This window comes from Hyla sarda, chromosome 5 (genome assembly GCF_029499605.1).
Source record: "Hyla sarda isolate aHylSar1 chromosome 5, aHylSar1.hap1, whole genome shotgun sequence".
Taxonomy (NCBI): domain Eukaryota; kingdom Metazoa; phylum Chordata; class Amphibia; order Anura; family Hylidae; genus Hyla; species Hyla sarda.
Genome location: NC_079193.1, coordinates 36,011,921 through 36,028,365, shown reverse-complemented (window position 1 = coordinate 36,028,365; position 16,445 = coordinate 36,011,921). Strand labels below are relative to the sequence as shown.

Below are 16,445 nucleotides of genomic sequence, written 5' to 3'. Positions count from 1 at the left end.
AGAAGTAATTTACACATCTGTTTAACTTTTTGGCAAACTTTTTAAGGCCAAAGGAACAACCTTTCTTTTCACTGTGCTGTGTACACTGGGGAAGTATAATCAGTTATCTTGTAATCATTGGAATGTAGGATTAAAATTTAAAGGGGTATTCCAGGAAAAAGCTTTTTTTTTATATATCAACTGGCTCCAGAAAGTTAAACAGATTTGTATATTACTTCTAATAAAAATCTTAATACTTTCAGTACTTATGAGCTGATGAAGTTGAGTTGTTCTTTTCTGTCTAAGTGCTCTCTGATGACACCTGGACACCGCCCAGTTTAGAAGCAAATCCCCATAGCAAACCTTTTCTACTCTGTGCAGTTCCCGAGACAAGCAGAGATGTCAGCAGAGAGCACTGTTGAAAGACAGAAAACAACAACTCAACTTCAGCAGATGATAATTATTGAAAGGATTACGATTTTTTAATAGAAGTAATTTACAAATCTGTTTAACTTTCTGGAGCCAGTTGATATAAAAAAAAAAAAGTTTTTCCTGTTCCTGGAATACCCCTTTAAGGTAACATCTTTATCATAAGGGTAAATCCCACCACTGGCAATAGGTGATGAAGACGACTTAGTTCCTCCTCCCTCTCTCTGCACAGCAGCCTCTCTACCGAGTCACAACTCAATGCCAAACAAATAAATGCATCATTTTCTGCTTTACAGATGTAAACTTTTACGGAAATCTCTAGAAGCTCAATTTAATATCACCATACAACCCCTTAAGTATCCGATTCCTGATAAGATTATCATAAATAATAGAAACCCATCTTAATAACAAGCACTGCACCAGAAAGCAATGGACTATTAAATCACATTATAAGTATTTATTTCCATCTCTAATTAAAACACAAAAACAAGAAAACTATTTGCATGAAGTTATTTACTACCATCACCCAAAAGATATAAAATCACATTATCACAGTCATATTTCTGTTATGTAAGCATTCGTTACATAATTAAAATAAAAAGAAAAGTTTCAAAAGAGCAGAATTAATCACAAAGATTTATTTTACATGTTTAAATATTGTGCTTACAAATATAAATCTTACAAATATAAAGTAACATAAAAAAAAACACCTCTCTAATATTGTGTTGGTTTTGATGCCACCAAAGTAGCTCTGACTCATCAAAACACGGATTCCACAAGACATCGCAAGACGTCCAATAGTACCTGACACCAAGACAATAACAGAAGATTCTTTAAAGGGGTCATTCAACATTAGGTGACTTTAGTTTTTTAAGTGTCATAAAGTAATGGACATGCTTACCAAGGATCTGTGCTTGTGTTGGTGGTAAATGGCCGTGTCTTGTATCCCCCATCACCCTGCTGGCTGATTTTTGGAAACTGTCTACTTCCTGTTTCCTGTCAATACCTTACTTGATATGTATAGTCTCAGGCTGCACAGAGGGTTGGGAAAGGTCAGAGACAACACTCATTTCGTAGGCTACAGAAAATGTAGGGAAAAGAAAGACAAATACATTTGATACCAGCCTTCAAACACAGAAAAAGGGAAGTATATTAGTAAGTAGACTAACTTTGTTGTCCCTGTGTTATATTTAGAGAACCCAAAATACTGGAATTCCCCTTTAAAACCTCCAATTTGTTAGGTGGGGCTTCCATGGAATTTAAATTGTTAGCTCCAATAGGGATAGGGACTAGGGGCAAATCCAGGGTTGGAACCTACAGGAGGACGAAATATAGAGGTGCATAACACGTGTTAAAGTAAAATGTACTTTATTTGACCATGCCCATCACTCAACTGAGTCAAATGTCTGGGAAATCATGGAGATCTGTCTCAGATGTGTGTAGAAGGTGCAAGTTGTAAGTTCAGAGATAATAGTAGAAACCTAATTAGATAAACTATTTTGGCAAGATTCAGTCCAAACTTTGGGTAGGTCTCTGCTCACCAAACTTTCAAATATCGCGCAAACCTGGCAATGTTGGGTCTCAGCCGTGCCTGCAGCTGACAGCCACGAGTACAGCTCAGCCCAGCAAGAAGGAGTTACTTAGTGCTAGTTAACTCCTTTGTATATATTATACAGTTATCTATTTGGCTAAATAATATATACAGTAAAGAGAGTGATACTTTCCACCATCTTGTTGGTTCAGACCTCTATGTAGCTCTGATTCAAAATGATCAAACTAAACACCATGATTTCCCATACACCAAAAATATTAATACATTGGTAATTATTGGAAATAAGACATTTCATCTACCTTCTGGCAGCAGCAACCTATCCTATATGTACATATTTTCACTGTGTACGTCAGCAGGTATACACTGCAGTGATTTAGAATATGTATCTTTGTCATAAATTAAAACACAAAGACAATGCCACCAACATGTTTTACCACATGAAGTGGCGTCTTCAGGGGAAAATAGAGAAATTGCCATTCCCCTTTTTGCCCTGAAGATGAAACATTATGTGGTGAAACATATACAGCAAAGATACCCTATTTTACTGCAGTGCAAACCTGCAAGTGTATGCAGTGGACAAATGTAATCATAGGGTAGGATGTTACTGCCAGTAGGCAGAGGAAATCTCTAATTACCAATGAATTTTATTATTTGTTGGTGTACATTAATCAACTGATTGATAGGCCATCAATGAAAAAGATCCATAAAATACCTTTAAGTGTACCTGTCAGATCCCCCCCAAAAAATATATATATGTTACTCAGGACCTAATCCTGACCATGTACGTCTAGTTTTTATGTCTCTAACTCCTATATTTATTTTAAAAAAATCCCTCTTTTCATTAGCTCACAGTGTTTGAAATCCTCTCGGGGAATGGGGTGTGTCCCTCCCTTGTGGTGGTGGGAGGGGATTGGTGTGTGGTGGGAGGTGATTGGTGTATGGTGGGAGGGGGTGTGTCCTCCTTGTGGTGGTGGGAGCTGATTGGTGTGTGGTGGGAGGGGGTTTGTCCTCCTTGTGGTGGTGGGAGCTGATTGGTGTGTGGTGGGAGGGGGTTTGTCCTCCTTGTGGTGGTGGGAGCTGATTGGTGTGTGGTGGGAGGGGGTTTGTCCTCCTTGTGGTGGTGGGAGGTGATTGGTGTGGGGTGGGAGGGGGTGTGTCCTCCTTGTGGTGGTGGGAGGTGATTGGTGTGTCTGCTCATGCAGCCTTGTCCATAAATTATCTTTTGTTTATGACTCATGGACAAGCCTGATGCTGCTGCAGGACTGTTTATTGTCCCAGTAGGTATAGTGACCCCTAGTGGTGGGATTTTCAGGAGCCGTTTTCTTTTTTCAATATTCAAAAAATGTTAAACAACCATATTGCAAAAGGTCTTTAATTTTCATCAGTAACAACATATAAAAAGTTTTTGAATCTGACAGTGCCCATTTAGGTTAAACAATGAAATTATAATATAATATTTTTACTCTTCCTTATAGTAGCAGCAATACAGAACAACTGCTCATGTTCAAAAAGCAAAGAAATACACGAAACATACCAGGACAGTTCAGAGTAGAAGGTCATTCACAGAATCACTCACATCAATGATTGACTTTATGCTTAATATAAATAATGAGGCATCAGTCGCCCATAAAACTTAAAGTTTTATAAAACTAAAAATGACATCTGAGATTAAATCTTCAGCCACCGGCAGCTCCACATGAAGCTCCAATACACTTGTTTTGATAAAGTGTCCAACGCTGCATATGGGATTAGTCATGTGTGGATGTTTTAGTGTCATCACTTGTAGTTATGGGTGATAGGTGTATATTATCCTGGAATATTGTCTTTTTTATATATTGCATTTTCGAACAATAGGATAACACCTCTCACTTTTCAGCTGTATACATTTGGGCAGTACTAGTACCATCAAGGCAGGATTAAAATAAAAAGCTATCATAAATGCAGTCTGCAGCCCATTGGAACACCACGTTATGGGGCACAACTTGCAGGTTGGATAGGACTTGGAGTGCCACAATCGGTCATGGTCTAGTGGGCTCGAGGGGTCCTACAGGTGAGGCCATGCTTCATGGTATGGTCCTGATGCTTTGGAAGGGGATGCACTATGAGCAATCATCTTGGTTTCCTCAGGGCACTCTCAAATGTGTCAGGGGTATTGAAATTTGGGATGCCCTTGGTGTAATGTTGCGGATTGAAATGCTAAACACAGGATTGTAGAAATTAGAATTCACTCTTTTCTATTCAGTTTGGATAATAAAGGGCTAATATAGTCTTTGCTAAAAACTTACCAAGTAAGAGTTCACAACTGAAGCAGGGAAGTTATAGCGAGCTGATACAGTAGTATATAGCCAGTTCCCTCTCTTGTTTTCTCAGCCTGTGGTTGGGCCTAATATAAACAGGATCAGTTCACAAACTATTCTCCGTCAAAGATGGGGACTCTCACCAGTCAACTCCTGGTTGAGTTTTTTTTATACTTATAGTGCTCACCGCTCTGTAATGCCTAAATCTGTAGGGTACAGACAACCTGAGGGGCAGCTATGTGCCCTGAGGGGCAGCTATGTGGATGGGTCCTACAATGCAATGAGGCACATCTGATCCTCACTGGTTTTAGACTCTCTCTCTCTTTTAGCTTGGCGGCTTGAAAGTTGTAGTTCTTTTAGTTACTGGAACTCTTACATGTAATCCCTTTGGTTGTGGCTAAGTACTCTTGGTCTTTAAAGGGGTACTCCGCTGCTCAAGGTTTGGAACAACAGTTTGTTCCAAATGCTGAGCAGCGGAATACCTCTTTAAAGACCAAGATTACTTAGCCAAAACCAAAGGGTACATAGCCCCGCCCCCTCATGATGTCACGCCCCGTCCCTCCATGCAAGTCTATGGGAGGTGGCTTGATGGCTGTCACACCCCCTCCGGTGGACATGCATTGAAGGGGCGGGGCGTGACATCATGAGGAGGTGGGGCTATGACATCACTCTAGTTTGTTCCAAACGCTGTGCAGCGGAGTACCCCTTTAATCCTTACGTCATTGGAGACTTACCTTGATGGGGGCCTTGGCTGTATGTAGGGAGTCCTATAAACTAGAAAGGTTAGAGCTAGGCTGCTATTACATCCTCACTTTTAGCGGTTTCTACCATATACAGCTATGTCTTAATGTTAATACACTACAATATTTACAATAAACATAAATGCATTAATAAGTTGTTGACACTGTTGATGACAAGTACACAGCACATTATGCAAAGATACAGAAAAGCATAATATCAAAGTACATAACTTGAGTTATATCCAACCGACGACCGCAGGCAGCTTAAAGGGGTACTCAGGTGGAATTTTTTTTTAAATCAACAAGTGTCAAAAATTTACACAGATTTGAAAATTACTTCTATTTAAAAATCTTAATCCTTCCAGTACTACATCAGCTGCTGTATGCTCCAGAGGAAGTTCTTTTCTTTTTGAATTTCTTTCCTGTTTGACCACAGTGCTCTCTGATAACACCTCTGTCCATGTCATGAACTGTCTAGAGCAGGAGCAAATCCCCATAATAAACCTCTCCTGCTCTACACAGTTCCTGACATGGACAGAGGTGACAGCAGAGAGCAATGTGGTCAGACAGAAAAGAAATACCAAAAGAAAATGACTTCCTCTGTAGTATACAGCAGCTAAAAAGAACTGGCAGGATTAGGAGTTTTAAATAGAAGTAATTTACACATCTGTTTAACTTTTTGAAACCAGTTGATTTAAAAAAAAAATGTTTTCCACCTGAGGACCCCTTTATATTACACCCAGTAGGACACTGCATAAGGCTCGGCACACGAGGACAGTTCAGCTCCTCCTCCCTGCATAGCTATCTCTTCACAGTGTCATTGATCTTTGACAAGAGCCTTTGTAATCTATTAGTTGGTTTATGGATGTAATGTAGGGTTAAACCAGGGAGTGATGTGTAAGGGATTGTGTCTTCTTTACCCATTATTACTGCACTGATGTCTGGACGTTTCCTCAAGAAAACCCAAGGTAGCTACTTCTCCTGCCATCTATACTCCATTAGCCACCTCTGACTCATAAGTGGATAGAGACAGTACAGTAGGACTTGTGGCAATACAATTGTGATGGCCCAGTACAGGAGTTGCACCCCTGTACCCTTGCTGCACTGTCAGGCAGACTCCATTCAGTGACCCCTGGGCCCCTCTGTATTCCCTAAATAGTTAACTACCACCTGTGCTATCTAATGTAATGTATCTAACTTGTCATATACCTTGAAAATACTGTTGTCATGTGTTGTAACCAAGGAAGGTTCCAGTGACATGTGACCTACAGAGTGACCTATGGGACCCCTCCAGAGTCTCCCCCATATAAACCCTTGGTGGAGCTAGTTCAGTCTCTTCTCTAATGAGTGCAGCAAGGTCAAGTCCTGTGAGAGTGTGTCAGGTGTCCTGAGGAGGCCTAAAGCCTACCACGCAGCCACAAGTCCACAGGTGAATGTCAAAACCTGGTAAGCTACAAACGGGGTGAAGTCTGTCTAGTCAGTCCCAGTCAATTCAGTCAAGATTAATCTGTGTCAAGTCAGCGTGGGCCTGCCTCAAATTGTCCAAGTCCATTATAAATCCCAGCGAGCCTTGTGGTCTCTGGAGTCACTGGTCACCTCCTTGGGCCTAGCCAAGCTGTATAGACTGTTACACCTTTCTATTAAGTAAAGCTGCCGTTGTTCCATAACTTGGCATCTGAGTCATTATTTGCTCCCGTGCCTGGCCCCGGATCCAGCGGTATACCTTTGGGGGGTGTAGAGGTTAAACCACGCCCTGGCATCAGGAACACAAGGGGTTAATGCCATCTTCCCCCTAGGGTAATAACATCTGCCCTCATCACACCCTCACCACACAATCATTCCTAAAATTCTCTCCCAAAGAAGTGTGTCAAGATAATGGATCCATACTTTCATGTGGTTACGCAAATCTCTGGAAGCTCGATTTAGTACCACAATACAGTCCATTCAATATCACATCCTTGGTCAGATTATCATAAATAATATAAACCCGTCTTAATAACCAGCTCTGCACCAGAAAGCAATGGGCTCTTAAATTACATTATTTATTTCCATCTCTAATTAAAACACAAAAACAAGAAAACTATTTGCATAAAATTATTTATTACCATCATCCAAAAGATATAAAATCACATTATCACGGTCATATTTCTGCTGTGTAAGCATTTGTTGCACAATAAGACTGTATTTTTATAGTGTATTTTTGGACTTCATTGTAAAACCGCAAGGCTAGTTCACATTTTATCGGTCATTTTCTTCTGACTTAAAGGGGAACTCTGGTACTTAAAGGGGTACTCCACTGTAAAAAAAAATTTTCTAAATCAACTGGTGCCAGAACGTTAAACAGATTTGTAAATTAAACAGAAATGGGTAGCCAGTGGTACGATGAAAAATTCTGTTTATTCGGATCCCATAAAACCGCATGCAAGCGGGACTCAGCCAGGTGACAAACAACCAATGATCAGCGTGGACGCGTTTCGGGTATGCACCCTTTGTCTCAGCACCATACCTTCCTTAGATTTGTAAATTACTTCTATTTAAAAATCTTAATCCTTCCAGTACTTATCAGCTTGTGTATGCTGTACAGGAAGTTCTTTTCTTTTTGAGTTTTTTTCCAGTCTAACCACAGTGCTCTCTGCTGACACTTCTGTCCATGTTAGGAACTGTCCAGAGCAGGAGAAAATCCCCATAGCAAACCAATTCTGCTCTGAACAGTTTCTGACATGGACAGAGGTGTCAGCAGAGAGCACTGTGGTCAGACAGAAAAGAAATTCAAAGAATACAGCAGTTGATAAGTACTGGAAGGGTTAAGATTTTTAAATAGAAGTAATTTACTGTTTAACATCAGTTGAATAAAAAAAAATAATAATGTTTTCCAGCGGAGTACCCCTTTAACAATTTAGGCTAGGTTCACATTGCCGTTCGCATCTGACTTTTTAATTTAATTACATTTTTTTAGCTGATTGGACCCTGAAAAGGGTCAGATGCCAACGGCTACTACTGGGTCCCGACGAACCCCATTCACTTGCATGGGGTCCGTTGGTAATCCGGTAATTTTGCAGGGATTTAGTGGAGGAAAAAATAGTGCTTGAACAATTTTTTTCTCCGCTAAACTTCTGTCATTCTGCCCCGATTGCTAATGGAACTCGGAATAGTGGAGTCTGACGGCAAAGTGAATAAGGCCTTAGCCCCCCTCCACAGGATAAGGGATACCGCTGGAACCCCTGCGATCTCCTGCCCAGTACCCCGGCTCTCCTTATGCACAGAGCAGCCACTGCTCTGTGCATGGAGTCGTGCTGACCACTGCACCAAACGGTGCTCAACATGCTCCCTGTATGCTTCTCTATGGGTGAGCAGAAAATACACGAGAAATGTACTTGTGTATCTCTGGCTCTCCCATATAGATGCATGGTGGGGCGTGTTGACCAGTGCTTTGTGCATGAGGAGAACCGGCGTGCTGGGCATGAGATCGCGGGTGCTCCAACTGCTGGGACACTTATCCCCTATCTTGTGGAGAGGGGCTAAATTGTTAAATGGGCACTGTCAGATACAAAAACTTTTGATATGTTGTAAAGCATGTATAAGCAATAGGTTTCATTAGAAAATTTTCAGTATTTCCTACTGAAAGACCCAGTCAAACAACTGCCCCCCCCTGCCTGCTTGGACACATACTAGTCCTGCTGTGTCCATGCGTCATCACCTATGTCATGGACACACGTCCTTGATTGACAGCTGTGAGCGCAGGGCTCAGAGCTGGAGGAAAAATCCTCCCACTGTCAGCTTGTGTCCCACTACTGTCAGTGAGGACAAGCTGGGAGTTGTAGTTTTGCTAATGCTAGGGGAGATGTGAGCAGACAGCATACTGAGGGAGGGGGCGGAGACCTGCACAGTGAGGCCACGCCCCCTCCCTTTGAGAGGAATTCAGACTAGTGAGCTAAATTAAAAGTGTAATAAAAAAATAAATAAAGGTGCTAGACACAAAAAAAATTTTGTTGGATCTGACGGGTACGCTTTAAGTACCGGAGTTCCCCTTTAAACTCTTAAAGGTGACCCCCTCATCATATCGCGGCAGGCCCGGCGTCATAGTTAAGCTGGGACCCGCCTCTAATAGCGCGCGGCTAAAAACGAAAGTGAAAGTTGCCGGTTCGCTCAGGGAGCTGTTCGGGATCGCTGCGGTATAATCATGGCATCCCGAACAGCTGTAGCACAGGACGAGGTCTTCTTACCTTCTCCTGTGCTGTCCGATCGCTGAATGAATGCTTCAAGCCTGAGATCCAGGCTTGAGCAAGACATGATTCTGCAAATTAATATTTCTACATACAGCTGAGTGATTGCTTTATTAATATTTATATAACTGTGTTATATTTGTTATGTATTGTTCCTTGGCCACGTTGTTTTCTTTGGCCAATCTTTCCTTTGTTGTAAATTTCTAAAAAAAAAAATCCAATAAAAATTATTTAAACCAATCGCCGAAAACACTGATTGATCCATTCCTATGGAGATGGATCAATCAGTGTAAAAGATCAGTACATGCAATGTTATAGCCCCCCCTATAGGAGCTATAATATTGCATAAGAAAAGTGTAAAAAAATCATTAACCCTTTCAATTATCCCTTCCCCTAATAAAAGTTTGAATCACCCGGCATTTCCAAGAATAAAAAAAACACAGTGTAAATAATAATAAAAATAAACATATGTGGTATCGCCGCGTGCTGAAATGTCCGAATTATAAAAATATACTGCTTTTTAAACCACTCGTTCAATGGCGTACGAGCAAAAAAATTCCAAAGTCCAAAATAGCGCATTGTTTATAAAAAGTAAAAGTGATCAAAAAGTCTGATCAGAACAAAAATGGTACTGCTAAAAACTTCAGACCCTTTTAAACGTATAAATTTTCCTGCATGTATTCATGATTTTTTTCTGAAGTGATACAAAATCAAACCTATACAAGTAGGGTATTATTTTAACCGTATGGGCCTACAGAATAAAGATAAGGTATCATTTTTGCCGAAAAATGTACTGCGTAAAAACGGAAGCCCCCCAAAACTTACAAAATAGTGTTTTTTCATCAATTTTGTCGCACGTTGATTTTTTTCCCGTTTCACCGTAGATTTTTGGGTAAAATAACTAATGTCATTACAAAGTAGAATTAGTGACGCAAAAAATAAGCCATCATGTAGAATTTTAGGTGAAAATTTTTAAGCGTTATGATTTTTTAAAGTTAAGGAGGAAAAATTGAAAATGAAAAAACGGAAAAAGCCCGGGTCCTTAAGGGGTTAAGTTCGGATTTTGTCATTCCCAACGTTATTTCTTACTTACAGCCACAAATATTGAACATGCTCATTACCTTAACAACTGTTAGTGCCCCTTAAAATATTGCAAAACTTCAACTCCCAGCATGCCCGGACAGCCGTTGGCTGTCCGGGCATGCTGGGAGTTGAAGTTATGCAATATCTGGGGGTCCACAGTTTGAGACCACTGCCTTAAAGCTATGATGCTATGATGCTTAAGGCTATGTTCACACAGTGTAAAATGAGCCATGTTTTTTTTTTTTTTTTTTTTCAAAAATGATGCCGTAAAATTTAGTTAAGACTACAAATAATGGGGAACATCTACTAAGTCATGGGTGCCTGCAAACACAGAGTAACTATTTATAAGTTCACAAAGAAGTAAAAAAAATAAAAAATACGAGACCGGATGGTTCAGAGTAGAAGGTCATTCACAGCCTCTCACATCAATGATTGATTTCATGCTTAATATAAATAATGTAGCATCAGACAGCCATAAAACATAAAGTTTTATAAAACTAAAAAGTGATGTCTGAGATTAAATCTTCAGCCACCGGCAGCTCCAAATCACCGATATTGATAAAGTGTCCGAATTTAATATATCTGATCATATATAGAAAGAAGTTTATGTACTTTTCATAGTTAGAAGGGATCTCTAGTGAGAAACAATTTATACAGATTTGTAAGTTACTTCTATTTAAAAATCTTAATCCTTCCTGTACTTATCAGCTGTTGTATGCTCCACAGTAAGTTAAAGGGGTTCTCCAGTTGAAAACTTTTTTTTTTTTTTTAACTCAACTGGTGCCAGAAAGTTAAACAGATTAAAAAAAATCTTAATCCTTCCAGTAATTTTTAGGGGCTGTATAGTACAGAGGAAATGTTTTTCTTTTTGGATTTCTCTTATGTCACGACCATAGTGCTCTCTGCTGACATCTCTGTCCATTTTAGGAACTTTCCAGAGCAGCATATGTTTGCTATGGGGATTATCTCCTGCTATGGACAGTTTCTAAAATGGACAGCAGAGGTCAGCAGAGAGCACCGTGGTCGTGACTCCAAAAAGAAAAACATTTCCTCTGTAGTATACAGCCCCTAAAGAATACTGTAAGGATTAAGATTTTTTAACAGAAGTAATTTACAAATATGTTTAACTTTCTGGCACCAGTTGATAAAAATAAAAAAAAGTTTTCCACGGGAGTACCCCTTTAAGTTGTTCTTTTCTATCTGACCACAGTGCTCTCTGCTGCCACCTCTGTCCATGTCAGGAACTGTCCAGAGCAGGAGAAAATCCTCATAGAAAACATATCCTGATCTGGACAGTTCTAGATATGGACAGAGGTGTCAGTAGAGTGCACTATGGTCGGACAGAAAATAAATTCAAAAATAAAATAACTTCCTGTGGAGCATACAGTAGCTGATAAGTACTGGAAGGATTATGATTTTTTAATAGAAGTAATTAACAAATCTGTTTAACTTTCTGACACCAGTTGATTTAAAAAAAAAAAATTCCACTGGAGTACCCCTTTAAAAGTGTAATGTGAGATGGTAAAGGAGGAAATTAAAAAGTTTACTACATTTTTATGCAACCAAGGAATGCATCATATGTGGGTTTGTCCTGTCTTAGGGACCATGACATATCAGGAGAATGGGGTCCTGGAGGTCCTCATTCATTGTTCCTTGTTCTTTCCATTGAAGTCTATGGGAGTAACATAAAGAAGCAAACAAGAAGCTGGCATTTATACTTTTTTTTTTTTTTTGTTAGGTCAGCATCATTGTATGATTATGATACCCACTTTATATAGATTTGGATAAATAGCATGATATTGAATCACTGGCCACAAGGTACACCTTGCTAGTGCCTGGTTGAATGTCGGATTGAATGCCATCTGAATGTCGCAACTGGAATTGAGACTATTAGACCAGACAATGTTCTTCCAGTCTATTTATATGCAACCAAGGAATGCATCATATGTGGGTTGGTCCTGTCTTGGGGACAGTTGGAATTGTAATCCCAGTTTCCTGTTCTTAGCTGACAGGAGTAGCTCCCGATGTTGTCTTCTGCTGCTGTAGCCCATCTGCTTCAAGGTTGGACATGTTGTGCATTTAGAGATGGTATTCTGCAGACCTTGGTTGTAAAGAGTAGTTATTTGAGTTACTGTTGCCTTTCTGTCATGTCAAACCAGTCTGCCTATTCTCCTCTTACTGCAACAAGGCATATTTGTCCACCCGACCGACGTTCACTGTATATTTTCTGAAGAAAAACATCAACAACAACATCTGATAATGCCATAAACAGGGGACCCCCATTCTTGTGATCAGTGGGGGTTCTAGCAGTTGGACCCGACCAATCAGGCAATCATTGCCGATTCAGATGGGTAATCAGTGTAGCTGATAGGAAAGCACCTTTAGGCTACCTTCCAATGTTATCTCAACTTTGTGTTGAGTTCCCATAAAACAACGCCCAATGCATTACCGCGTTCACCTAACATTACCCTACTGTAGACGACGGCAGGAACCATTTATGTCATTCATGTTTTTACAGATTTAATAATCTTGTCCTTCTGTCAGATTTTAGCACCAGTTACGCCACATTTTGTTGATGCTGTGTTCAGGCATTGAGGAATTGATTGATAATCCTGTCTTTGCTGGAACATAGGCTGTCAGTGACGGGCGGACATCCTCACACTGTCAGCGTCTGACACCAAGACATATAATCAGAGGTAACTTGTACTTGTAACTCGCACTGCTGGTATCATTTACATCTCCGTAAGGCACCATGCTAAAAGTAATGGGAATTTTCTATACACAAAATAAAATTCTTACCAGGCAGGTGCTCAAATGTGTGTAAAATATACACTTGGGATATGTCATTCCACAGGCCAAGCAATTGTGGGAGATGGAAAATCAAACCATATGTTAAGATCATTTGCGAAAATGCCACTTACCTGTACCATCCAGCCATCATCTGAAGAAAGCAGCGCAATTGCCACTTGTCACTTGACAAATTGTCGTCCTCCATGGCTGCTCAGATATTTAAAAACTTTTCTTAAGAACTTTCTTTATACATAACAATCGTAGAAATATTATTCAGTCTTGAACAAATTCCTCCTCGGTTTTGTTACATTATTATTATTCTTTTTTTTTTCTTTACAAGAAAATCTCTATTGCACTATACACATACAGTATATATATATATATATATATATATATATATATATATATATATATATATATATTTTTTTTTTTATTATTATTATTTTTTGGTAATAAAATTCAATATTAAAAACATATAAATTTGGCCTTAGGAAAAATTAATTGATACTGATATGAACTTATTCCCATCATGCTTCAGGTATTTCAATGAACCTATAGTTTATCTTAACCTTTATCAGGGTCTTTCGGTCTTAAAAAAAACTGTACAAATGGTTTAACCTCTTAAGGACGCAGGGCGTACCTGTACGCCCTGCCCCCGGTCCTGGTGTTTAAAACGGGGTCACCCCGTGACCCCGCATCACAAAGGGTCGGTCCAGGCTGCTAATGATAGCCGGGACCCTGGGCTAATAGTGTGCGGCACAGATCGTTGTGCCGTGCGCTATTAACCCTTCTGACGCGGCAATCAAAGTCAGGCTGATCGGGGCTATTGCGATAAAAACGCGATGTCCCGATCAGCTAGGATGCGAGCGGAGGTCCTCTCACCTGTCTCCATCAAGTCCGATCGGCGTTTGATTGCTCCAAGCCTGAGCTAAAGGCTTGAGCAATCGAGCCCCTAGAACGCTGATTCATCCAAAGCTATGGCTTTGCAGGGATCAGTGTAAAAGATCAGTGTGTGCAGTATTATAGCACCCTATGGGAGCTATAACACTGCAAAAAAAAAGTGAAAAAAAAAAGTTAATAAAGGTCATTTAATCCCTTCCAGAATAAAAGTTTGAATCACCCACCTTTTCCCATAAAAAATCTGTGTAAATAAAAATAAACATCTGTGGTATCGCCGCATGCGTAAATGTCCAAACTATAAAAATATATCGTTAATTAAGCCGCACGGTCAATGGCGTACGCGCAAAAAATTCAAAAATAGCGTATTTTTGGTCACTTTTTATATCATAAATTTTTTTTATAAAAAGCGATCAATGCAAAAATGGTACATATAGAAACTTCAGAACACGGCACAAAAAATGAGCCTTCATATCGGCCCTGTACGTGGAAGAATAAAAAAGTTATAGGGGTCAGAATATGACAATTTTAAACGTAAACATTTTCCTGCATGTAGTTATGATTTTTTTCAGAAGTACAACAAAATCAAACCTATATAAGTAGGGTATCATTTTAATCGTACAGACCTACAGAATAAAGATAAGGTGCAATTTTTACCGAAAAATGCACTGCGTAGAAACGGAAGCCCCCAAAATTTACAAAATTAAATTTTTTCTTCAATTTTGTCGCACAATGATTTTTTTTTCCGTTTCTCCGTGGTAAAATGACAAATTTCACTGCAAAGTAGTGGCGCAAAAAATAAGCCATCATATGGAATTTTATGTGCAAAATTTAAAGCGTTATGATTTTTAGAAGGTGATGAGGAAAAAATGAAAATGCAAAAACAGAAAACAGAGTCCTTAAGGGGTTAATGGGGTTATCCAGGTTTTAAAAAAATTGATTGTGTGTTCTCAGAATTGGCCAATGATATTAGATCAGTAGGGGTCCGACTCCCAGCTCCCCCCTCGATTATTGAGGCAACTACGCTGCTCGTGAAGGTGCCGTAGCCTCAGCCATGCTTATATCTGCTCATACCTGCAATCCATGTGCTAATATTAGCGGTGGTGGAAGGTACTGCAGTATTGTCCCATTCAAGTGCACAGGAGAACACTGTATGACCTTGCACTGATGCAACTAATAGTGCAGAAATTCCATGCTCGAGTGCCGAGGCCCCTTCAACTAATTGACGGGGGTGCCAATAGTTGAACCCCTTTAATATTAAATAGGCACTACCAATTAAACAAACGTTGCATAAATTAATAGTACAAGCGAATATAAAAAACTTAAAACTAAAATGCTTCTGTTATCAAAAATTTACTTTCTGCTGCTCAAATCTTCTCTGAAAATCAGCTCCGCTTTTCCTGTGTCTGCAAGACAAGCAACACAAGTCTATGGAGGGGAGAAGAGGGAGCTCCGCCCACCAGCTTTGGGAGAACTGCAAATTACAGATGAAGCCTGCAGAGCAGAAATCTGCTGAAAAATGCCATATACACCTTATATAATGGTAAGAAATGGTGCTGCTCCTCACGTACCGTACACACAGGACAGCTTATCTTGAAAAGTCATCTGAAATGACAAGTATGCTTTAATGGCTAATCTTGAGGATAACTTACCAAATATTAAAGTCCAGATAACCCTTTTACTGCAGTAAAATCATTTACTAATGTATCATCCATTTTCCTTCTGCCTTGCTTTCTGTGGAGTAGGTGTTTTTACAGATTGTTCAGAAACTAGTAGCATTACAGAAGAGCAGTATCTCTGTAGTAGATATGTGTGAAGTGCAGTGCTTAAAGGGGTACTCCGCTCCTAGACATATCTTAGGGGATAAGATGTCTGATCTGCTGCATTCGTTTAGAGCGCTGGAAGCTCGTGATGTCACGGTCCCGCCCCGCTCGTGACGTCACGCTGTCATCACGCGGTCATCACGCCCCCTCCCATAGACTTGCATTGAGGGGGCATGGCCGTGACATCACAAGCTTTTAGTTTTTTATCCAATTAATCTTAATTTTTTTTAATCAACTGTTGCCAGAAATTTAAACAGATTTGAAAATTACTTCTATTAAAAAATCTTAATCCTTCTAGTACTTATTAGCTGCTGAATATCACAGAGGAAATTATTTTCTTTTTGGAACACCGTGCTCTCTGCTGACATCACAAGCACAGTGCTCTCTGCTGACATCACAAGCACAGTGCTCTCTGCTGACATCACAAGCACAGTGCTCTCTGCTGACATCTCTGTCCATTTTATGAACTGTCGAGAGCAGCATATGTTTGCTATGGGGATTTTCTCCTACTCTGGACAGTTCTTAAAATGGACAGAGATGTCAGTAGAGAGCACTGTGCTCATGATGTCAGCAGAGAGCTCTGCGTTCCAAAAAGAAAAGAATTTCCTCTGTAGTATTCAGCAGCTAATAAG

General features: G+C 39.9%; 1 long non-coding RNA gene across 1 annotated transcript in view; it reads left to right on the top strand.

Moving 5' to 3' along the window:
* LOC130273063 (uncharacterized) overlaps window positions 1-16,445 on the top strand; it is a 224,993-nt gene that overhangs the window by 58,449 nt on the left and 150,099 nt on the right. The window lies entirely within an intron of this gene.